Consider the following 23,834-nt stretch of genomic DNA (forward strand, 5'->3'; position numbering starts at 1 on the left):
ATTTTTCACCCTGCATTTCGACTGGTCCCTTTTCTCTGCTGTTAGGAGAAGCCGTGCTGGTTTAACAACGAGGGTGGTGAAAGCAGAAGCGGATTCTCACATCTGGTTCGTGGCGTCTGGAGTGAATCAGACCCAGAGCAGACTGAGCTAGCTTCTGAGAAAACTGGCCTCTAAGCAGAAAACCAGAAATAATTGTGTTTGTGCTTGCATGGCATGTTGCAGTGGCTGCCCTAAAGGTGGTCTAATCCCACAGGGTTCAGGAGTGAGGGGAAGAATGGGGAAGCCTTGATTAAATCGTCAGTGAGGTGAAGGTATTTTCAATAGTAGCACTATTCAATTTTTTATAAACAGGTACACATAAAAACATAACTGGTTTCCTTACTGGTGGTATAGAGAACAGCTGGGTTCAGAGTAATTAATTTTAAGTTAAACGTATGGCCACTTGTGCCTGAGCGCAGTTCCGCTACCGCTTCTGTTTCTCTCACAACTGAATTTTGCTCTTGACTGCTCATACAACTTGGGGTGGCAGTGCCGGGGTTATTGTTTAGATAGGTCAATTGTTAAAATCTCCCCTTCCAGCCTTATCTATCTGTGAGTGTTGCTCTCATGCATGAGACTGGCCGCTGGAAGCAGGGCCAGAGGCTGAGGCCTGCCTGCACAGGCACCACCAGCATTGTTGTTTTGAACTCTTCTTTCATCGTGCTTTTCTGGTCCTGTTCTGTTTCAAGCTGCACCTATGTAACAATTATTTGCACTCCGGGCTTTTCTAAATGGGGGGCGTTTCACAGAACTGGTCGTACCTCTTCTGTCAACTCTGCACTAACAGAAAATTGCTTTTCAATATAACTGAAGAGTCCATGGATGTAACTGCAGAAAGAGCCTTGGCAAAACATCACACACTTTTTCAAAATGTTTCTTATCAAGGTGTAAATTTTTCTTCATCATTGCCGTAAACTCCTGCCATAACCACGTGGGCACACATGCACCTAAGTGCCACTTGCTGTGACACTGGCACCCTTCCTGTAGGCCAAAAAGCCTCACAGCAACCCAAATTTACATCACTTTTCTCAGGTGCGTGCGTTGCACTTATCACATCATCCCTCCCACATCTCTCCCCTCAGCCCTCCAGGGACATGTGGCTTCTGTAGGCCTCCTGCTCTCGACCTGCTGGGGCTCGGGCTGTGAGGTGAGGACGTGGCCTTCCTGCGGGAGCCTCCGAGTCCTGCCCGCAGGAATGGAAAGCTCTCACTTGATCCCTGGCTGGAGGAAGAGTCTTAGCAAGCCGGCTGAATGTGCAGCTGGAAGAGGTTAAAAATTAACCCCGCAGTGATGTGGGTGGGTAATTGACTTTCTGTTGTTTTCCTAAGTGGTGCTGGTGTCACTCAAAGCGACCTGAAGTGGGGCAAGGTGGGAGGAGGTGGGTGGAATGGGGTGGGGATGGACAGGAACTGGAAATATTTGTGCTTTGAGATAAAGCAAAGAAAAAAGCCTTTGAAGACTGATTTTTGTTAAGGGGAGATGCTCAGTGCATGCTTCTCTCTATAGCTCTGTTGGGAGGGATTTATATATGTCTTTCTCCATTAAGCTGCAGATACATTTACCAACTTCATTTTGAGTCCCCAAAATGTCAAGCCTTTCCTTCACCACTCATTTGCTGATCTTCCTCAGAGGACACCGATGTGCAGAGAGAATTCATTTGAACATCCCTGCTGTTCAGGGACCAGGTGACTCTCTTCTTTATTTCAAAGACGCCTAACTAAGTGAGGCACTATCAAAACTGTCAGAGATTTAATGCAAAAATCAATTCCCACCCCAGACTTCATTTTCACTGCACAGTTAACCTGGCCCATCCTCAAGCACAGACCTGCCCATGTTTCTGTGACCTTGTTGATGCAGTGTTTCTGGCCATGGAGCCACATTTTTCTTGTGCTCAGAGGCTGTAGGATTCTATTTGGCTCCCACAGGGAAACTAGGAGAGGTGCACTGGAGAACCAACAAAACTCGTGATTTTTTTGTTATTTAATTTTCTTGTCTGCAATCACAGTGCAAAACGGGTGGACTCCAGTCCTACCTGCCCTCAGCAGCCTGCTAGGTAAGCTGGCCTGGCCTGGGAGCACACCTTGGCCAGGTCAGACATTTCTCCTGTGTGTATAACAACAGCCACTGAGTTTGGTTTGAGTCAGAATGTTAGTTAACTGTGCAGTGGAGAAATATCCCCAGAGCAGCTCCTGTGAATGTTTTCGTGAGCCTTCAGTTGTGGAAAAACAGGGCAATCAGACCTGAATTTCTAGTGTTAAAATTGGAGGGGAAAGGTATTGCATTTTTTTTTTTTAATTCATCAGAAAGAAGTCACCTTTGAAGGTCACCTTTTAAGAATTCCTTGGCTGTTCTGGCCATGCGGTATGTGAGAAACAATACTGTTTTCTGTGAAAACAGTTCTGCAGAAAGAGAACACCTTGTTTTCACAGAAAAATAAAATAATAAAATAAAAATACAAGTCCCTGTGCTGAAAGGTCTGATCATGCTGGACCAAACATAAAATATATTACAGTGGTATTAAATGCCTACACTGTTTATGTAGTCACACATTACACCTGCTATTTCCCCTAGGAGTCTAACAATAGTAGTGTTTTCCATCCCAAACTGGATATGATGCTGAAATACCACACAGAAAAGGAATTTACGAGGAACAGGCCTGAGCTGTGTTAAACCAATGATTTAACATGACTTAAAAAGAAAAAAAGCCACCCAGGAAAGCCGGATGATGAAATTTGCCACCGTTCAATTAAAAAGTCATCCTTTCCTGTTGTTCTGTGACCACTGGGCTTTCCAAGCTCACCAGTCTGTGCTGGGATGAGTGACTCACGAACTTGATAGGAAAATGCACCTGTTTTTAGCCAGAGGTTAAAGCAGCTCTCCAATTTCCAGAGTAAACAAAGGATTTATTTCTGTCCTTAACGGTTACCCTGCGAAGCCCAGGAACACAGGAAGGTTGGCAGGAGCAATTAGGTTTGAGCCAAGTTTGCTGAAGGCAGTAGAAGGTCTACGAAGTCTTGTGGTAAGACGCTCGTAGATGTACATGGGATTTAGACCATACCTTTTACTAGAGCGAAAATGGGAAAGAAAAGTTGGTGCAGTGACTGAGCTGGCTGCTGGGGACTCCCAAGTGCTGGAAGCTGTGTGGGACTTGTGTTCTCCTCTCTGGCCCTGAGATCCCTGTTTATGCACTTGGCCAAAGTGCAGCTGTTGGCCACAGAGATGCGGTGGGTATGGAGGCATTTGAGACCGTGAGACTGATCTGAGACCACGGTAATGGCAACCTTGGAAGTGGCTAAAATATTTGGAAAGTAGAGTGTTGGATGTATTGGTATCATGGAAGTTGAAAAGTTCAATAAGCTGGGAGTCACTTATTAATCCCAATGTGAGAAATGGGACGGTTTTGATCTCCACTGTTGAGTGCTGAAAAGTGCAAACACAACATCAGCTTATTTTAGGTCAGCACTCAAGATGGTGTAAAAGCAAGATGGGTTTTAGCCTTTATTTAACTGGATTTAATTACATGCCTGAGCTTCAAAGTGCCTAAAGCCTAATGGTAAGTGACCTAAGGTCTGATTTTAAAAACAACAACAGCCTAAACCTTAAGGTTGTTTGTTAGACCATATGGCATGAGTGGATCATGTGATATTTCAGGTAGGATGTAAGGAATAAAGTACCCAGTGCATCCAAAGCATTTGCCAAGATTTCCATCTTCACTAAGAAGAATCTGGACACTGACCTTGCCTGACCTCCATTTGTGGCTCAGGAGCTTGGCTGGGACAGATAGGAGAGGTTTTCCAACCACATCTCCCTGAGAAGTCTCTAGTGCCCTTAGACTATGCTGATGCTTTTAGAAGAAGAGGAATTTTCAATCAAGTGTAAGAGCCATGTGATTAGGAAATCCCAAATAACCAAATTTAGGGAAAAGAGGTAATCTTCAAGGGCTCATTATTGTCGTTAAATTTTGTTTTAATTAGTGTTAGCATGTCAGATATTGTGAAAGTAATCTATTTGTATTGCTGGCTATGCTTGGTTTCAGAGAACCCTATTCTTGGGTCTGGATAAAGTTTAAAGTCTCCCTTTCTGCTTCGTACAGCATGACATGGTTCCAGATAAAGTTTTGGAGAGCAACCATTAAAAAATAGAAATGGTCATAAAAAAAACTGCTTGTGGAACTAAGACCTGATGTAATTGCTCGTGGGAGATGGTTATGGGAACATTGAAAGTTTTTAAATTACTTAATTATTGAATAAGCAGAAATGTTGGGAAAGGAGGATACAGCTCCAGTATGCCCCTACGTTAATGACTGCAGCATGGCTCTGTCCATCGCAGGAAGTCTGTGCCATATTGATTCACTGCCTGATCTAGCTCAGATGAAAAAGGTTGATGTAACAAATCACCAGCTGGAATGTTTTGAATTTCCAGTGCCTGTCTGGTGATTGGCATCCACGCTGAGCAGCCACCCCAGGTGCTCTCACTTTGAAGATGATCAGCTCCAGACCCTCTCTTTCATCTTGGTCACATATCCAATTGAAAGGACCTTGACATAACAGTGTCTGTTTCACATTTAAAAGAGAACTGCTTAAAAGCTGTTTAAATAATTTGTATGTGCACCTAAGAATGTCAAGGCTTTGGCCATATCAGTTAATTCTTGAAGCAACCTCGTGAGGTGGTCATTATCTTAATTTATATAGGGGTTCAGTGAGGCACAAAGAGTAAATGTTCTGCTTTGTGTCAGTTTTGTATCAGGTAAAGAATACCAGCCCTTACCAACCTCCATGAATCATCCCAGTGGGCTGACGAACATCCAGCTGCTTTGTCTGTGAACCATACAACTCATAAATGTCTTATTCTCATCCGCGACACGTTGCACCTCGTGCCCGCTGAGTGCTACCAGGCACAGTGTGGTGAGGAAACCTGACGGGTTGCGCTGGTTCTGTGGTCACTGAGGGGAGATTTGTTGGCTCCTGCATGCAGCTCTGCACCCAGGTGTGTTTATGACATAGTCCTGGAGTTCCTCCAGCACATGCCCATTTTCTGGCAAAGAGGAGACCCAGAAACACGTTTATTACTGTCCAAGGTCTCAGCCCCAATCACAGCTCCTTCAGAACCTCATGTCGTTGCTGCATGTTGAGCTGAGCTTCCAGCTGCTGGCTTTTCGCTCCACATCCCCCGGTCCCGGAGGTCCCTCATCATACTTCTCCTCAGGAAAGCCAGAGGCTGGTAACACCGAGGTGGGGGCTCTGGCTGGGGAGCCTGGCTGTGCCTCCCGGGACCCCAGGCTGTGGGCAGCGTTCCCCCTACTCTCAGTGACTCTTTGGGGCTGCCAGAGCCAACCCACCATGGGATCAGGCAAAGACCAGTGCCAACACAAGGAAGGGGGCAGGGGACCCTTACTAAAGAGGAGGAAATCACATTTTTATTTGATGCCTCAGCCTGCTCTAGCTAAAGGAGTAGTGAAACTATACCTTAAAACCATTCCTCCTTAAAGAGTAATCCAGTGTGGAAGTTCCTCCAGGAACACCAACACAAGGAATTCATTTTGATTTTCTGCTATGGCCTTATCTTACTCATTTTACATATGGATCATCCATGCATGCCACCATCTCTCCAGCAGGCCTCCTGCTTTTGCTGTGCTTGAAAAATTCTCATCATTCAGTTTTATGCCTTTAGCAAGTTGTTTCTCATTTGCTTGTACTTTATTATAGTTTCATATCCATTTTGTCAGACTGCATGTTCTTTTCCATCTTCCTTAACCCTCCATTTTTCTTTTTACACCTCAGCAGTGTTACAGGCTTTAATCACACTAGCTTATTTTTTCTTTTCCTTTGCATATTTTTATTTGATGCCGGGCCTGCTGTACAGCATCTTTAAACAACATTATATCATCTTCAGGTGCTCTACTGTTTTTAGCTTCTCACTTCAATGAATTTCCTCATTTTATGTGGTTCCCCTTCTTAAAGGTAAACATTGTGTTTGACATATTTTTGACAAGAAGAGGTGATTCTTCCTTAGCTACATCTTACAACAGATTCTGCCTGCCAGATGGGATGAACTCGAGTATAATTTATCCTCTTCCTGCAGATTCTCTAATTGCTCAAAAATGAGCTGAAAATGAGTTGCTCTGTCATACCAGGTGAGTCACATACAGATACAGCAGTACGAAGGGGCTTGCTTAAGGGGCTTACTTAATTGGGGCTTCATTTATAGAGACTTGTCTTCTCTGTTTCCCACTTCAACTCCGTTGCACTGTCTTACCTTTTTTTCTTAACATAGAGATGTAAAAGCTTCAACCAAACTGAGTGTTCTTCTATATTTCTTCCTTCCCCCCAGTCTTTAGTTTAAAACACTCCTCCAACTCTAACTCCATAGCTCCCAGCTCCTTTCTATCTTGTTTACATAGATATTTTTTTCTGTGTAGGCTCCATTTTTCCAAACAGCTTTCCCCTTTTCTAATGAACACCGCGACGTCTGTAGCAACATCCCTGCAAGCTTCAAACATTTGTTTTGCGTACATAGAACTATTTAATATCACTTGCCATTCAACTCCAGGCCTTGAAGCGCTCTCCCTCCCCTGCCCACTTGTGCTCTTCCCTTTTGCCGCAGTTAATAGCACAATCCGTCACGCTGGAAAGCTACACCCCACCGATATTAGGAAATGCTCCCTGCTGCCTTGTAAGTCTCTGGTGCCACCGGTAGCAGCAGAGGAGGAGGCATCCCAAGCAGATGGGCTCCCAGGCAAGTGAAATGAAACCCGGTAGGTCACACACGCTGCTGACCACAGCCACGTTCACTCGTGGTGAAGTCGTGCCCACTGAAAGCCGGCTGGGAAAGTCGCCATTTGCTGTTCTGGCGGGAATTTCGGCTGCTTGGAGATTTCAGCCACACGCTGAAGTCTGACAGTTCCTGGGTCTATCCCTCCTTTCCTTCCCATCCCTGCTTAGTGTGGGTGCAGATACTCACCGCCCTGTGAACAGCAAAGAACAGGGCACCGCATCGCCTTGCTGCGTTGTTAAACTGCACCTCCCGCACTCAGAGTGCAAGATGGGGCTTTACGTATACAGAAGCTTTGTATGTACAGTGTTTTCCTCTTCACTTAAACAGTTTCCTATTGTATTGCATAGGAACTGATCAAAACCGGGGTACGTGCACCTCCTGTCCCAGCGAACAAGATGAGCGCAGGCTCGGGGAAGGGGATGTGACACACGCAGCGTGTGCTTGCCGCGGTGCTGGGCTCCCTCTGATCCATCACCGCAGCTCTGTGTGTCAGACGTCACTCCAGAGCAGCACGGCTCTTTCCCAGGAGATAAGTGAGGGGTTTTTGCCTACACAACAGCTCTCCTGAGCTTTCCCATGCTGGGAGGGAGGGAGGGAGGGAGGGAGGGAGGAGATCCAGCTTCCTCCCTGTCCGAGCGCCAGCCCCGTGGGCCTGCCGTGGCACTGCTGGGAACATCCGAGGGCATTATGCAATTGTGCAGAGGCGGTTTTGCTGCCTGATAATGGCTCTGCCTTTGTTTGTATCACACAATCGGGCTCATGATCTTCCCTCCAGTACAGGCAGCCCACGGTGTTATGCCCTGTACTTCTGCGATGACAGGCACAGGGCTGCGCACAGGACAGGGAGCCCGCAGTGCTTTAACCGGTGAATCACCTACTAGCTAGTTAGGCACAAATCATTAATGGTCTAAAAGGGCTGGAATAAGTTAGGTTGGCTCCATTTCTGTGGAAGCGCAAATTGTGTCTTTTTTCAGGAGGCATGGGAAACCCTTTCTAAGTTTAAAAACAAACTTACCAACTTTGACTTCTGAGTAATGACACTGATTTCATTTTCCAAAGGTCACAGGGGAATTTTCTTCTGCCATCTCTAAAGGGCATGACAAATGTTCCTCTAACAAAGTAACGAATTGTTCAACACAATGCACTTAGCAATTATCTTGCCATAAAGGTATTTACAGCAGGTATGGTAAGATAAACCAGTTTGTTTCCTATTGTTTTTCAAAGGAGAAAAAAAAAAAAAAAAGTCTGTAACAATTTTGTGGTGAGTTTGAGGGATAAATATAATTTGATGTCTTCATTGAATGTTTTCATGGGTCTTAAAAGATATTTATAGCCTATCCCTTTTAAAGATCAGCAAACATTCATTTCTGTATTATGTACCTATTTAAACTTTATCCAAAACCTGACCTTAGGGTATTCTAGCATTGCAAGGCTGATTAAAGTTGTCCATAATACATTGATTCAGCATCTTTTGTGAATATTCATTCACGTGTGGTCTTTATTTACAGGATCCTGAGCTAATTTGCCCAGTGTCATTCTGCCTTCTGCATGATTCTCTTTCACATTTTGGGCATGGATTAGCTTCTAGTACGGTAGGCAAAGGAGTCAACCGTGCAAGAAGTTAGAAGCAAAGACGCTGCAGCATGTTACTAAATGCAGATTCAGCACAAAGATTACCAACATAAACCAAGATCAGTTTGGCAAGAGGAAAACCACCCCTGCACCAGCAGCAGGAACGTGTTCACTGGCCTGTGGGTTACAAGTGCAATGTCACAGCAAACCTGGTTAGACAAGCGCTCGCCTGGCTCCCTGACCTCTTCTACTTGGCAGGTTTTTCTTTGCAGTTTTGACTGAGACCAATATGGGAATGAACAATGGAAACTACACTGCCCCTCCAGCCTTCGAACTGCTCCCAGAACATCCCGGTACAGGTGCGCTGGCCAGGCAAGGTGAAGGAGAGGTCTCATCGCTCCAGCATGCGGGTAAGTACAGGCCAGGATGATCAGGCCAGTGTTTTTCACCAGCATGAAATAAAAATGAGGAGAACAGGGAGACATGGCCTCCTTCGATGTAAAGGCTGTCTGTGGCTATGCAACAGGGAAGCGAGAGTACCTACTTTTGCTGTAGAAGAGAAGGCAGTATAAGAGCTCCCTGGTTGAGTATCCCAGGAGGGCACCAATTTTCTTGGGGCTGTGGGCTCGGATATAGTCTCAGGCCAAAGACAGCATGTCCGCATAGGATCTCCAACTTCTGTCTGAAAGTCTGGGTGAAGCGCTCCTGGCATGCCTGTGCAGGCAAATCCTCCCTCTCTGAACTTTCTTTGGCTTCACAGGCTTCTAGTAAGAGGGAAAGTCTTGTAGGTAAAGCATCAAGAAGTAGATGCAAAAGAGAGAGGGTCTGTGGCTCTGCCACCAAGGTCTTGTGCAACCTTGTGCAAATCATTTCTCATATCTGTGCCTACATTTCCAATCTGTAATATAAAAATAGCAGTACTTCTTCTCAGCCATGCACTGTAGTCCTAAAATATCTTTCATGGAAAACCTACCAGTTACCAGGTTAATAGACAGCCTCACCCCATAGGGGACTTTTTTCTCCTACCTCTGTTTCCTCATGTTGTGCACGGGCTTTGCAATGACCGTCACGTAGGGTAAACTGTGGTATCTTTGTGTTAAGTACATTTGTGTCCAGCCTCAAAGCGTTATTTCATTCCTTGAGGTGGGTGCTGTTGTCAGGCAATTTAAATGTCCCAGTCCCCTGGTAATTATCATTAGGTAAGATGTAAGGAGGGCAGAGGAGGCGGCAACTACAAGTGGATCCCACAGGGGAGGTCTGTGAACCAAGCTTATGTCAGCTTTAGGGCAGGGATGGGTGAGTAACTAGAGTAAAACTAACAAAATAAAATGGTAAGATCAATAACTGTTTGCCCCAAATTTAACCCAACACCTTTTATTTTCATCACAAGACCAAACTTACCTTTCAAATCAGAGGGCTACGAGACTTGGGGAAGTTTTGCACGCCCCTGCAGAACAAACCACAGATCTGGACCGAGGTAAAGCGTTATTTGGGACTCAAGTCCAGCTGCCACCTGTGGCTGTTTGCTCTACCCGTACTTCCCCAAGGTCTGGGAAAAGTTTTTAGATTTTTCTGTTTACTACAGGCTTGATGTTCTCTGTATGGTACATGCATTACTGCTTTTCTGTTCAGAAGACTTCTTTGCAAATTTCCTGGCCGAGTAAGGAAGGCAGCCTTGGTCACACCAGTTTTGACAGGAGAGCATCAGGAAGTCCAGGCTGGTACAGGCACAAGCTAAGGAATAGCAAGCAAATAGCCGGTGAATGTTATACCAAAGAAATCAAGCAAGTGGAAAGATATGACCTGGCTGGCAGTTAGTGGGAGACTGACGAGGCACATGCATCCCAGAGAAAACCTTGTTCCTCTGGGGGCCCAGGCCCAAGCTTGTTGATATAAGAACTTGACACTGGTGGGATAAGCTGGATTTGAAGCTTACTTAAAGTGAATTTGATAAACTGGGGTCATGGAAAAGAGCTGCTTGGGAGTTGTGGGGAGCAAATCTTTTCTTGTAGGCTCCAGCAGCAGGGGTGCAAGGAAAGGGAAGGGCACTGGTGACACTGCAGTTCTAAGGGCTCTGGGAATTGTGCTGGTTTTGCTTTTCCTCGCTTCCACCATCTTCTGTTCTCTCTGTCTCTGCTGTTCACCCACATAATTACATAAGATATCACCAGCTAAAACTGCATCTGCCTCCTTAATAGATGGCTCATTATCGAGGGAGGGAAACAGAAAGGGCAAAAGCTTTTGTGTGCCAACAGCCCTGCTGTAATGCACTGCGTTACAGGAGAAGGAAAGGGCGTAAACCATTTGTCCTAATTTATAGCCAGATGTGCTAAAAGAGTCAAGGTGTAATGAAGGTCAGTAAGGCTGGGAATGGGGTGGAGGCAGTGCAAGGTTACTGTCTTGACATAAAAGCAATTTATTCTCCAATGAAGTCTCTCTCTCATTCAGCAGAACAGAGCAAGACAGTTCCTCTGGTATTTAAAAGTACTCCCACGGCTTTGATCTCTTCCTCCTTTCTGGAAATGTAAGCTTACAAAGAGGGTCTGGCCCTGTCTGGGATGATGCACTGGGCCATGTGGTGCTGGCCTTGCAAGGCGACATAGACAAGCCTGCTGTTCTCCATCCTACATCATTCTGGAAAATTCCCCTAATATTCTGGTTGCTGCAGCAATGCCAACATGCTGCTGCAATGCCCAGGTACCCTGCCTGCTGAGAAATGCCCTGAGATCGCTCCTTTTCATTACAATTTCTGTCTGCTATTGGCCACACACAGGATATCTAGCTACAAACAAAAATTAAAAAGCAAATGAGAGAGAACAAGGTCTCCTACCACAAATCCACCTCCAAGGACCCTAAGATGTGAGCGTACACAACTGTGCTTGCTTGAAGGCCAGCCTTTAGCCCTGCATATCCTTTAATGTCAGGTATGTGCCACTCCAATCAGTATATTGTAGCAACCTACTGTAGACAAGTTTTTCTTTATTGATGTTTAAAATAAACAGGTGTTAGTTTTTTTGTTTTGTTTTGTTTTGTTTTCTGAACTCAGGACAGAGCTGTATTAGTGCCAGATATCTGGCCTGGTTTCAGTAGAGCTGGTGGCAGATGTGTACTGATGTAACCATGTGGTGGTGGGTTTCATGACACTGCCTATGCTGTGGGCTTCCCCAGCCATAAAAATCCATCAAGTTTTGCAGCTGTAGTTTCATTTCATCTCACTGTCTGAGTAACCTCCTTCTTACTTGATTTTCTTTATTTCCTCTACGCTTCCCACGTAGAAAGTCTAAGCTTCCAAGTTGCGTTTTGAGAAAGTTTTAAAATGAACTTCTCCATTATGCGCGATGACCCTGGGTTTTGGTAATAAAATGTGCCAGGGGTGGGGGTAGAGGGAAAGAGAAGGCTTCTCAGCAGGGGGTGAGTGCTGATGACTGTAATGAAGTCACAGTGTAATATTCTGCTCTGCTGACTTGTGCCTCCTTTAATTACTTTCTGAATCCCAAGAAGCCGAGCCATGCTTTGCCTGTTCATTACGTCCCCCGGGTTTGCTCTCCCCGACAAATAGGTGCTCTCCCTGCAGTCTCTGGAGCCTCTTTGTTGCTGCTCTGGTACATCAGATGTGTTTGCTCTGCACGCTGATGTTTATGTTTTCCGCACCGCTTGTGTTTTCCAATTCCTTGGAGCAGCGAGGATGCTGCTGAGTTGTCAGAATCACCATAAGATGCTGACTTGAGGTTACTGTCAATGGCCTCATTACGTTAACAAGGGATATTTTAAGAAATACAAAAGATGTGGCATTTACTTTCTCGGGAGAGGGAGGGGGGAGAGAGAGAATGCATGCGTGTGAATGAATGGACTTCCCCTGCAGTTTTTTCTTACATCCCCCACTGCTCGGTTAGAAGTGACTGACCAGCTCTCTCCCCACTGTTTGCTAGCTGGAGCAACGCTGGCGTCTGATTTGTGTGCTTGGCTCACCCGTGCATGCAAGGCAATGCGGTCCTTCCTCCTGAGGAGCTCCTCATCTCCATCCTGGGGCGTCTGAGTACCCAAAATGGGCACAGCCTTCACAGACTCAGCAATGAGACACCAGCTTCGCATCATCTTAGGGCAGAGGTATGCCAAGGCTGCTCTAGTGTTCTTCCCTCCTTGGAGCCAGCAACAGCGTTGGTGAGGCTAGAAAGTGAGGTGGTTTGGGAAACTGGGCTGGCAAAGAAGTAATGTTATGAGGAAAAAAATAATTAATTTCCTATGTGCTTCTTTTCTGGAGAGACAGAGCAATGCCAACAGGAGGGGCATGTGGCCAGGGCTAAGGAGAAGATGGAACCCTGGTCTTCTCTGCTCAGATGGGCTCTCTCCCTTGAGGGAGAATATCAAAGGGGAGGATATAGCCTGCAAACCTTCTATCTTAAATGAAAAGGAGATCTTTGCACAACCCACACCCCTGAATCAAAGGGAGCAACTCCATTCCCTTCCTCCCTGTTGTCAGGCTGTTGGGAAGTAGTTGGCACAGCACTTATCAAAGTAAATGTGGTCCTTTCCTTGAGCTTGTCTACTCAGTGTTATTATGTAAACAGAGATCAATAAGGTGACACAAACCCTATCCTATTACCAGCTTTCAGCAGCAAATGAAGTACCCTTCATGCATTTCACAATAAAACTCTTAGATAATATTAATTACTTCCAAGGTGAGTGTTAACAATTGTCTCCTTAGAATGGAGTTTGGAACCAGTCCAGCATGGCTTTACATCACTAGAAGAAATCACAGACAATTTCACAATTGGATAGAAAAGCTTTATTTAACAGGCTTCATGTTTCTTCTCTTAAATTTTCCATGAGACAAAAATAACTCCCTAGAAAAGAGCATATTCAGCACTGATAGTGAACTTGATAAAGAACTATCTGCAACTGGGGTTTTTATTTCATTTCTGTTGCTTCAAATATAAATATTTTAGGCACCCTGTTGGTCTTCTGAAGCCCTGTTTTCTAACAGAAAACAGTGTAAATGCTGGATGGAGGGCCCAGATTCCAGTGCCTGTTTCTGACAGCTCTTTTCTGGACACTCAGCTTTTGGAGGCACTGCAAAGCAAAACGGAGCATGCTGCAAGGAACAAGGTTCAGAGTTGGGCAGGATTTCTCCAAAGGAGGTGCCGCTGCCTGAGAAAGAGCCTGTGACTGCTGCTCAGGCAAAGCACTGACGTTAACCTAAGAAGTGAGCGGGCTCTCTGCTCTGCTGCCACCCACACACCTCAAGCGTAGCTTGACCAGAACAGCTGCTTGGTTCTGTGGTTGTGCCTGGCCTTACAATGTAAGGAACTGGAAGCATTACCTTTAGAGGCTAATTTCCCCCAATGGGACAATCACCCGTTTTCTTTCTCAAGGCAGTGTGCAGGGAAGTTGATTACTACTCATTGTAACACTGCTCACTGTGATGGGGGATGGAGCACAAGCAATAAAAAGCCCATGGCTACGCCCTCTAAAAGCAACAACAAAAAGCCAAAATTTCAAGATGGGCGTTTTTTGATGGGTGGCATGTTTCTGAATTCTGAGTCTTCCTGCTGCCTACCTACATTTTTCAGTCCTATGAACTAGAAACCTATGCTTTTACTCTTGCTATTAGCTCATGAGGATCTTAGATATTGCTCTGACTCCCAAGAAGATGAGTTTTCTGGAAAACACCTTATTATCACAAGATGTAAGCGTGATACAAGATCTGTGGCAGAAGCCTTGTTTGAGTTTCTGGATTGTAATGCAAAAAACACAGCAGTTAGGTGGGAAGTGTGCAACTCCCTCACAATCCTCTCCCATTTGGTGACGAGCTCTCATTTGCTCCCTAGTTACAAGATCACGAAGCAGTTGTCTTCTCGTTTCTGAAATATCAGCAAACCCTCCTCCACAAAACTGAAAATGTTTTGAATAATAAAATGAAGGGTGAGATTTTTCAGGCTTGGCTGAAAACGACTAGACCCCACTACGACGAAAAGGGATGGGATCTCCACATTGTCAGGGTAACCCTGCTTGGGATAGCATAGCTGGGACCTTTCAGCCTGTCGTGTGCCAAGAAGTGACAGCGGCAGAGGACCTCTGCTGTGAATGCTGGCTGTGCAGCTGGATTTGTTCCAGAGAGCTCTTGAGCTCATCTTCTGTGGGCGTCTGTGTCTTGTTCAGATGCAAGCCAGTCACCTGAGTTAACATCTCTGCTTGAGAAGCAGCTGCAAGATTGATCTATAACAGGACATAAAAGGCATTGGCAGCATTGTTTTACTGCAGATTTGGTTACACACAGAGTACTCACATCGCACCGGCTTCCCGTTCCAGGAGGTGTTTATCTCCTGGGTGAGGACTGGCACAGTGCTGTACCATGAAGTCTGGTATAGCTGAGTAAGTGGTTTAGTGTAATCCTCCTAAGAAAGATTGCTGTCCTGAAGGGATTCCTGGGAAGGTTCTCTGCTTGTACCAGGCTTTTAGAAGACTTTCAGTAAGGTTCCTGAGGGGCTTTCTGGAGTTTGTGCAGCTTTTCTGTGATGCAGTTCCTTTCCAAGAGTTCCTCTCCTCTCTGGGTTGTGGTTGGGTCAGCAAGGTCTGTCGAAGAGCTTGAAAATAATTGGTATCACTATATGAAATAAAACCCATTGTGTCATCAGATGATCAAGCTATGTCTCTGGCAAGTAGGCCACTGCACCATCCAGGCACCTGGAATAAAGAGCAAACAGGAGCTCCTCAGAGTCACAGCGTTTGAGTCCTATATCCTCTCCTCTTATTTTGTTATTGGCCACACAGTGAAATTCTGGATCAGGTAAGAAATGTGGTCCCACTTCACAGATCTCAAGTGCAGGAAAGACCTTTGCAGTAAAATTACTAAGTGCAGTTTTCCAGTAGGAAAAGAAAGAAAGCACTCTCTGCTTTAGAGTGATATTGCTCAACTAAGGTCATACATGATAACAAAAATGGAAGGTTGTATGCAACAACAAAGTAGAAACGATGGTAGCTGCAACATGAGTCTTGATGGTGAGGGAGATTTTAAGCAGTCCAGATATAAAGCATATCCTTGGGGCCCTGGCAAGGATGCAAACTTCTCTCCCACACAACCTCCCTCACTCTTGAAAAGCCAAGTTCTGGAATTTTAAAAGGCAAAAATATTACAGCAACAGCAACAACAAACGTGCAAATCAGATGTTAAATGACTACTAATGATTTTATCAATGTGTTGTATAAACAGGAGGAAGAGGACAGAGAAAGAAGCACTCAACATTCTTCAGGTTGATTTTTTAATTATTCAACAATTATCGATGAGGCTAAAGCAAGCTAACGTCAGGGTTTTGCAGGGACGTTTCAATTTTATAACAGAAAAAGCATTGTGGTGTTTGGGGGAGGTGGGCACGTGGACTCTTGCAGTACAAAAGAAGCCAACATAAGAATCAAATTTCAAGACCCTGCGGGAAGTTAGGGTTTTTATCTAGACAGCTAATTACAGCTTTTCTTGCAGGACCCAAACACCCAGGAGCACCTACAGCAGATTGCAGCGTGCACTGGTGGGCATCTCAGAGTGGTACCCACAGGGTGGTCACATGCCCAGGCCATCCCACTAATGGTGCTCCAACACAGGTACACACCACGTGCTCTGCTGGGGTGAGCAGAGATGTGGCAACCATGTGAATGTATTGCAGGGGCTGTGTACTTTTGGCTCTCCAGCTCAGAAATAACCCAGAGAGAAGATCAGACAACTGGGAGACATAATTACTCTGGCCACCCAGCTGGGCCACGCGTTATTTGTAGGCAATGGGGCTGCCACAGGAAAATCAGGGCAGTTGGTGCTTCCCCTGTGCAAAATGGCCAGGGCACAAATCCCAGCTCCATGTGTGCAAAACTCCTCTTGCTGATGGAGCAAGCTGCAAAAAGCACTGAGCCTTGTCAGTTATTGCACTGACGTGTCTTGAACTTTATCCTTTACATTTCTAAAAACCTCTGTATTTTACTGCTGCACTGAGAACTGTGAAAAATGCAGGTCCCCTTTCCTCACAGCATTGCAAGTCTCTCTGTGGATCATCCTGTCCATTTTTTCAGCTCTGCTCCCAAGCATTAAGATTTCCAAGCCTTTTCCCCATTAACCTCACTCTGTGGCAGTTTTAAAAAATAAAAAAGCTACGCTTTTTTTTTTTTTTTTTCTCAGAGTGACTTGCTGCCTACCTTTTACAATCGTTTCTTGAGCTGTGGTCTTCACAACTGGTCGATGGAGCCTAATTAAATTGTTTAGCTGACAGACTCATTGGCTTTGTGCAGAGATATGCTGACCCCATGGAAAATTTGAAGGTTGGCAAAGGTCACTAGAGAATCACTGACTTACCAGGCATGCCACATGCAGCACCTAAATGCACATATTTGAGCACAAATTTAATTTTTTTTTTTTTTATAGAAATCACCTTGCTTTGCTATATTGTCTGTGCTTTTTCTAGGTCTGGCTGTTTTCCTTCTGTTGTTAAGAGTAAAGCACATCTCATTTGCTGCAGAAAACAAAAGCTCGGCTGGGATCATTACAGCTCGTGCTGCATCCAGGCCACTGTTCGACCCCGTTTCCTTTGGGAGATGAAGCTGGTGTGAGAGGGTCCCCTGGCGCCGAGCCCTGCTCCCCTTCCTGCCCATCTGCTGCTGTGTGCTGTGGTGGCCTCTGCTGTGACCCCCGTCAGTGAAATCACTGGAAGGATTTTTGGGAGGTTACAAAGGTTGGTTTAATGCAGGTACACACAGCTTCCCATAAATAATAAAAAAAGACCAAAAAAACAATAACAAGTAAACCCACCTAGCAAGTTAAAAGAGATCGTTATCTGCTAGATGAGTGAGCTGAAGGGAGTCTTACAAGCCCCAAAGCCAACACAAGGGAGGCAACGGACACTTCATCCTGGAGCCAGGGATGCAGACAGGGATGAGCAAGACCAGGGGGAGGAAGAGCCTTTCCCGCTATCGGCTGCAGCAAGCTGTGGGATCAGCTCCACCATGACATGTCGTTTCATTTTCTGTGTGCCGTTGGGGTTGAAAATAGCCCTGCTAAAAAAAAAAAAAACAGGTTGTGGCTTGGGTTTGGCTAGATTTTGTGTGTGCAAACCCTGAGCAGCTCCAGAGCCTGGCCCCACCACTGCTTACGCTGGCTGCAGCAGAGGAAGCGATTTGGGGATGGGGGAAGCAGCAGGGGAAGGAACTGGCAAGGGGGACACTGCCAGGGTGAGCGAGGGGGATTCCTCGAACCCCGTGTTGGAAAGTCGTGACATCAGCCATGCTGCGCAGCCTGGCTCTCGCTTTCTGTTCCTGCCGCGGCAAGCGAGGGGGATTCCTTGAACTCCGTGTAGGTAAGTCGTGACATCAACCGCGCTGTGCAGCCTGGCTCTCGCTTTCCGTTCCTGCCGCGGCAATGTGCCACCTACTGTACCCTGCTCTCACCAAAGCCACGGGACCTGAGGCGTGTGGTGCGCTCTCTGCTCCTGCCGTGCTCCTGGTGCTGTGGGCTGCGCGCTCAGGAGGCCCCACACGTCCGCCTGATGGCCTGCCCTGACGTGGCTGTGACAAAGGCAGTAGAGGTGCTGAGGCGAGCAGGGTTGACAAACGCGGCAGGCAGCTTCCTCTGAAAGCGGAGACCATCGCCTCCTCCACCCATGACAAGTGTGGTGGCCCTCACTCGCACGGAGGGGCCTGGCCTTTGGCACCGGTGGCAGGTCCTCCCTTGGCCCACCAGGCTGAGACTTTCTGGAGGCTGCGCTTTAGCCAAGCTCAAGCTATGAGGCTTGAGAGGAAACACTGGTGAAATATCAAAGCTCATACCTTACAGGAGGTCGGACTAAGTGACCTTAAGTCCACAGGCCCTCCCTCTAACGTGGGAGCAATCTTGGCTTTCATTTCACTGCTGGTTGCCGTAATGAGCAGGCCCCAAAATGTTTCTGTCACAGCCATCATGGCAATCCAGGCTTTTATGCCACTGAGCTTTGAGGAGGGTTGGCCCTCCTTGTAATGTGGTTTATTTTGATTTTAACAGTCATTTTAACCACTGATTTGTGATTCTTGATAGTGCTACCAGTCCCCGGTCCTTTATGCACCACCGCAGAACCTGAACAGTGGATAACCTGTCGTGGTTAGCTTTGCCTCATGCCTGCGAGATGTGGAGTCCTTTCTCCCCTGTTTGATGCTTAGGAAATGAAGGCACAGACAGATCTTTTCAGAAGTAAGTTGTGCGTTAGCTAGATGCATGGAGCTAAATCTCTGCTTGACCACAGACACACTTTGTCGCATCACTTACATGCCTTCGCTGTTTTTTTTCGTTTGTTCGTTTGTTTTAAATATGGCCTTAAGTCCCTACATATGGTTTAAAGTACCAGCCTGTCACTGGAGTTAATCTAAGGATATCGGATCCCATATAGTTTTTAGCGGTACATGGACAATTTGGACAAAGTATCATATTTTTTTGTGTGTGTTCTTACATAAAAAAACAAAGCAACAAACAACAATAAAAAGAACCCACTGAGGCCAGAAACCAAGCTTGCTCAGGAGATTTGCGGCCCAAGCAGGAAAGAGGACTCAGGTGTCCTGAGCTCTTAGCATTTAACCTTTTATTTAAACTTTCATCCCCTGCCCCCTCAAGCTGTCTGCAGTGCAGACCGTTCTTCTTCTCTCCTCCTAACTGTAAACTTCTAGGAGGTCCTTCTACACTTGGCAGGAAAGTCACATCACTTTGAGTATGTAGACAAAACGCCAGGACCAGGACTGAGCACGTGGGGCTGAAAAGAGAAATCCTATCTGTGCAGTGGAGCCCGAGCTCGATGTTGGTTATGATTTCTTCCCGCCAGCTGGTCTGAGTAATTACATAATGTGGCAAGCCAAGTCCTGCTTTGTGTAATATGTAAATTTGTTTACAACCATCTTTTAAGGCAAAGAAGATATACGCTGCGTGTCCTCCTTTAACTGTACTTCTTTTACGAGTGCAATCAACTAACTATTAATTAGCTAGTTGGCATAACAGTCTTAAAGGAGGCTGTGCCTGTTTTCTTTCTCCCCAGACCATGCGTCCTGCCCCGAGACCTGCCTAGCCCCGGTGTCAGGAGGTAATGGGGCAGATGCCCTCTGCTGCGCCTGACCTTTCCAAGGCATGAGTCACTGCTGAAGTGCTCCTGGGGCGTCTGACACTTGCCACAGAAGGTGTACGGTCAGTGCCTCGGAGCATCTCCTGTTCCTGGTGGTGCCTGTGCTGTTTTTCCCATGATGATTGGGAAATGCATGTGGGATAGCTTCCATACAGGGGACCAGCTTGTGCATTGCTGTGGGTACTTATCACCGTCGACAGGGAAAGCTGACATGGTATCCCTGCTCTCTTCTGGGATGACATGAGGTTTCAGTGTAAGGTACAAAGGAATGAGGTCAACCACAGGCACTGTCAGCTCTGCTTCCTCGCAAGCAGACATCCTAAGTTATGAAGACAAAACCCCAGGGAAGCAAGGACTCCACCAGAGAGAGGGAACAGGTGGAGGAAACATGAAATATATCCCAGCAAATCCATTATGGACAAGTATTAGCACTTCATCTGCAACGCATGACATCGTATCACTGTTCCAGCTGCTGAATCTTTGAACCGTCTTGTGAAACTTGTTCAAAACCCCAGAGGAGGATTTAGGCCCCGAAGCCCTCCAACCTGTTTCAGCAGGGGGTTGTGGGCAGTTCACAATTATTGGCAGGACGAGGCTGATGATCTAACGCCTGTGCTAGCAGGAAGGAGGCAGGCTGAGGCTGTTGTTTAGGACTCTTTTTAGGAAGTATTAGTAAAGAAGAGCCTGTTTGTCTTTTTGCCTGTAAAATACAAAGCAAGGATGCAAATCAATGCACACACACACCTGTGGGTGAGTGACTTAATGGGTTGTTGTTGCATTATCCATGGCACCTGCTTGTGTAGCTGTGACACCCAGATGTGCCTTGGGGATTTCACTTGCTGCAAAGACGCATCTTGTGCTGTGTGGCATCCTTGAAAATCCCTGTGCTAGGCAGAGCAAATGCAAAAGTAATGAGGAGATGGGGGCTGAAATGAAGAGGCTTTTGGGAAGTGGAAAGGAAGGGAAGGGAAGGAAAGGAAAATGGTTTTGGATGCCATTCAGGATAAGATGGCTGGATAGAGATAGCATGGGAGTATTTCAGAGGAGGAAGAGCAGGGCTGGTGGGAGACCAGTGATGCTGTGAGAGGAAATCCTCCTTCCTGCTCAGTCCCTGGACTTTAGGAAGTGCCTCTGCGATGGAGTGGTCTTGCCAGGGAGATTTATTGAGGGTCTCATCTGATAAATGAAAAGCAAGACTGTGGCATATCCTAAAGGTAAGCAGCTGCTGGCCACCTTGGGGTTGGATGTGTCCGGTGACCTCGGACACTTCATGGTGAAATGAAATGGGAGTTCAAAGAGCTGCTGCAGAGAGAAGAAGCATGGGTGTCCTGTTCTGGGAGGGAGGGTCGAGGTAAGTCCACGAGCACTGAGCACAAATATTTAGCAGTGTGGTGTGATGCTGTGTATACCACCTGTTGAGTCCCAACACCACAGAGGGTTGCCAGAGTATAGTGCCACAAGAGCACAAGCATGGGAACTAAGTCAGTTCCTTCATGCTAGTGCAAGCAGAAGCCTGGTTCTTCTGGGTCTAGATGGTCCAGATGGTGATCCAGCCCTGCAGAGCAGCAGAGAGAGCAGCTAAGTCAATCGCAGCTTCAACAAGCATACTCTGCCTCCGCATAGCAATATTGAAAGAAAACATTTAATTTAAGAAAATTTCCACCATCTAAATAAAAGCTGCTCTGGGCTAGTTTAATTTGTGTTGTAGCTGTGTGTTTATTTATCATGTGACTTGATTCTACAGCACACACTACGCAAGGGTATTGCCACAGCAACAGCAGTAGCACATGCCACATTTTCTTCCTTTTGAAATGCGAAGCCTTGTCTTGCAGAAGCTCCAACACGCCCTGGCTGATGGAACTGCATCCTTTTGCACGATGGTTTAAAAATAACACGTGCACACAGAGCGGGCTCAGCAACAAGACATGTTTTGCCCTGGTTCTGCAGCTTCCTGAGAGCACAGACGGATGTTTTGAGGCCATGTCAGGGACATGCCAGGGAAAGGAGCTATGGAGGGGGTAGCAGAGATGGGGCTGATCACAGGAGGTGGATGGAGAAATGACTAACAGCAGACAGCTTTTGTAGGAGGCAGCTCCAGTATCAAGTTGTTATTACACATACGATTGCTGCAGGTTTCTGTGTCATTGTTCTGGTGCTGAGTGATTGTATCTCCACTCACTAAAAAAAGAGATGGCAAGAAGTTATGCTGATTTGAAACCTGACTCAATGTTTTTAAAGTCAGAAGAAACAAAAGATGGTTGCCTGCATCTGGATCACCTATTGCCTGGCTTACAACAGACAGGGCTCTTTTCTTCTGGGGGATGCTTGGGGCTCTCTGTGATTCCAGACATTGGTGACTTTGTCCATCTGTTTCATTTTTTATTGTAGAAAATTGATAGGTCTTTTTAGAGCTTGACTTTCATGAGCTCCTGTATCAGAGTTCTCATTTGTAGTCATCACAGACAAACATTCTCAATATTCAGTGGGATATGTGGTTACAGAGACCTTGCTGTGCCCAGCCTTACCAAAACTGGTTTGGGAAGCACCGATCTATATTGTATCCCCTCCTGCTTTGCGGGCCTGGTGCAAGGCAAGGTCAGCCACGGTCCCTCCTTGGCTTCCTTGGGACGTCTCCTCCAGAGTTTACCAGATCTGAGGGCACAGAAGGAGGAGAAGCATTTCTCCTGGCCCAGCTGCTCACTCCCTTCTATATTTAAGCCCAATTCTTTTGTAAGAGAGCCGATAGGAGTCTGGTCGGTGCCATCCTGGCTTGTAACACAACCAAAGGAGCTGCTGTCGTCTTGGGCCCGAACCACTCCTGGAGCCATCTCCCTCCTCACGGCTGGGATATGCCAGGTGGCTCTTGGCTTGGTGAACGTTTTGGTTGGCTTACCCGTTGGTTTAGAGCAGAACTGGCAAAGGCAGAGGCTGCTCAAAGCAGCTTCTGTACGAAGAGGCGTAGGAAAGTCTGACCAGCTGGGAAGGGGCGCCAGGACCTGTCACACCAGAGGGGTGTGTGACACAGCTCTGTCACTTCTGGGTGGCACAAGAATGGCAATGAGGGAGCAGTTGTTATATTAAGGAGAATCAGATGAAAATATCAGGTAGCATTTTTCAGACCAAGCAATAGAAGATGCTTTTTTCCACACAACTTGTCTTGCACACAGTGCCGAATGAAAAATCCACTGAGAGCTGTTAAACACAGAGACACTATCTTTGGGTCAGGAAGTATCTGGTATTTCTGGGGAAGTGTCACTACAGGCTTTCCTGGGGTTTATATCTTCCTTAGGCATCTGTTAGTGGCTGCTGTCAGAGACAGGATGCCTGGCTATGGCCCTTGGTACATTTTTAAGTAAGGCCAGACAGGTTGGCTGCCCTTGGAACAGCCTGTCCCTGACACAGGTACAACACCCTGCTTCAGAAACCACCATCTCCCCCCAGCTCACTTGCAGTTCTCTGCCTGGGAGGAAGGTTTCCATGCAGAATTTTGCCCAGTGGTGGTGAGGAAGCCCCAGCCCTCGCAGAAATCTGCACACCCTTGGAACGGGATGGCTGTTTCTAGGGAAAATCTCACAGGGCCACAGGGTGGGCTGTTTCTGTGTGACCTGGTCCTGGTCCAGCTAGTCTGGCCCATAATGTGTGAATGGAGCACTGTTGTGCTAATGTGACATTTTCCCTATGTTAACACTGTCCTGGTATCCTCAGACAACATTTGAAAAAAAAAAAAAAAAAAAAAAAAAAGGCCCTGTCCAGGACAGCATCCGGCAATTTGCTAGATCTTCTAGCAAAACTTGTAGGTTGCTCAAAGTGGCAACTTATCACTTGCATCATCAGTGCTAGATGTAACCAACACAGTTTGGATTTCAAAATGAGACTGGTGGAGGAATTCAGAGAACTCCAAATGGGTCAGGTTAGCTGTCCTCCAAATTTTCTGGCTTTACACTTGCCTTACGCTATGGAAAAGAGTACAGGAACGGGAGCAGGTGCCTAAGAAAGCAACGTGCTGGGTTTTAATGGTTCAGTGTATCTAATGTGTCCAAGATGTGCAGTGTGGTTCTCAGCTGCTGGTGTCCATGGCTGGCTCTCCAGAAGTGCTGCCAGGTCAGGCTCCAGCCTTTCACCACCACCCTTCAGAGCCTGCACAAAAAAATAACCAAACGCTTTGGGAATGTCTGGGGTGAAGCCTCATTCTGGACGGGAAATTACATTTCTACTCTATCAGGTAGGTATCAGAGGTGAGTCAGCTTTGCAGAAGCCATAAAAATGTAAGCAGTATTTTTTTTATTATTATTACAGAGGAATACTTTTCCCCAGGGAGCAAAATCAGTGCCCTTG

The 23,834-nt window shown here is 46.3% G+C and overlaps 1 long non-coding RNA gene across 2 annotated transcripts; it reads left to right on the forward strand.

Moving 5' to 3' along the window:
• Window positions 1–1,098: 1,098 nt before the first annotated feature.
• On the forward strand, window positions 1,099–23,243 carry LOC121073535. Of its 2 annotated transcripts, XR_005821773.1 has the most exons (11): window positions 1,099–1,335; window positions 1,586–1,724; window positions 4,775–5,025; window positions 8,322–8,795; window positions 11,159–11,309; window positions 12,315–12,492; window positions 15,596–15,635; window positions 15,863–15,981; window positions 16,830–17,096; window positions 18,431–18,583; window positions 19,416–23,243. It is a non-coding gene; the product is annotated as an uncharacterized LOC121073535 (long non-coding RNA). The 2 variants fall into 2 exon arrangements; XR_005821772.1 differs by lacking the exons at window positions 1,099–1,335; window positions 1,586–1,724; window positions 4,775–5,025; ... (4 more) ...; window positions 15,863–15,981; window positions 16,830–17,096 and adding an exon at window positions 17,130–17,717.
• Window positions 23,244–23,834: the final 591 nt, after the last annotated feature.

This window comes from Cygnus olor, chromosome 7 (genome assembly GCF_009769625.2).
Source record: "Cygnus olor isolate bCygOlo1 chromosome 7, bCygOlo1.pri.v2, whole genome shotgun sequence".
NCBI classification, from domain to species: domain Eukaryota; kingdom Metazoa; phylum Chordata; class Aves; order Anseriformes; family Anatidae; genus Cygnus; species Cygnus olor.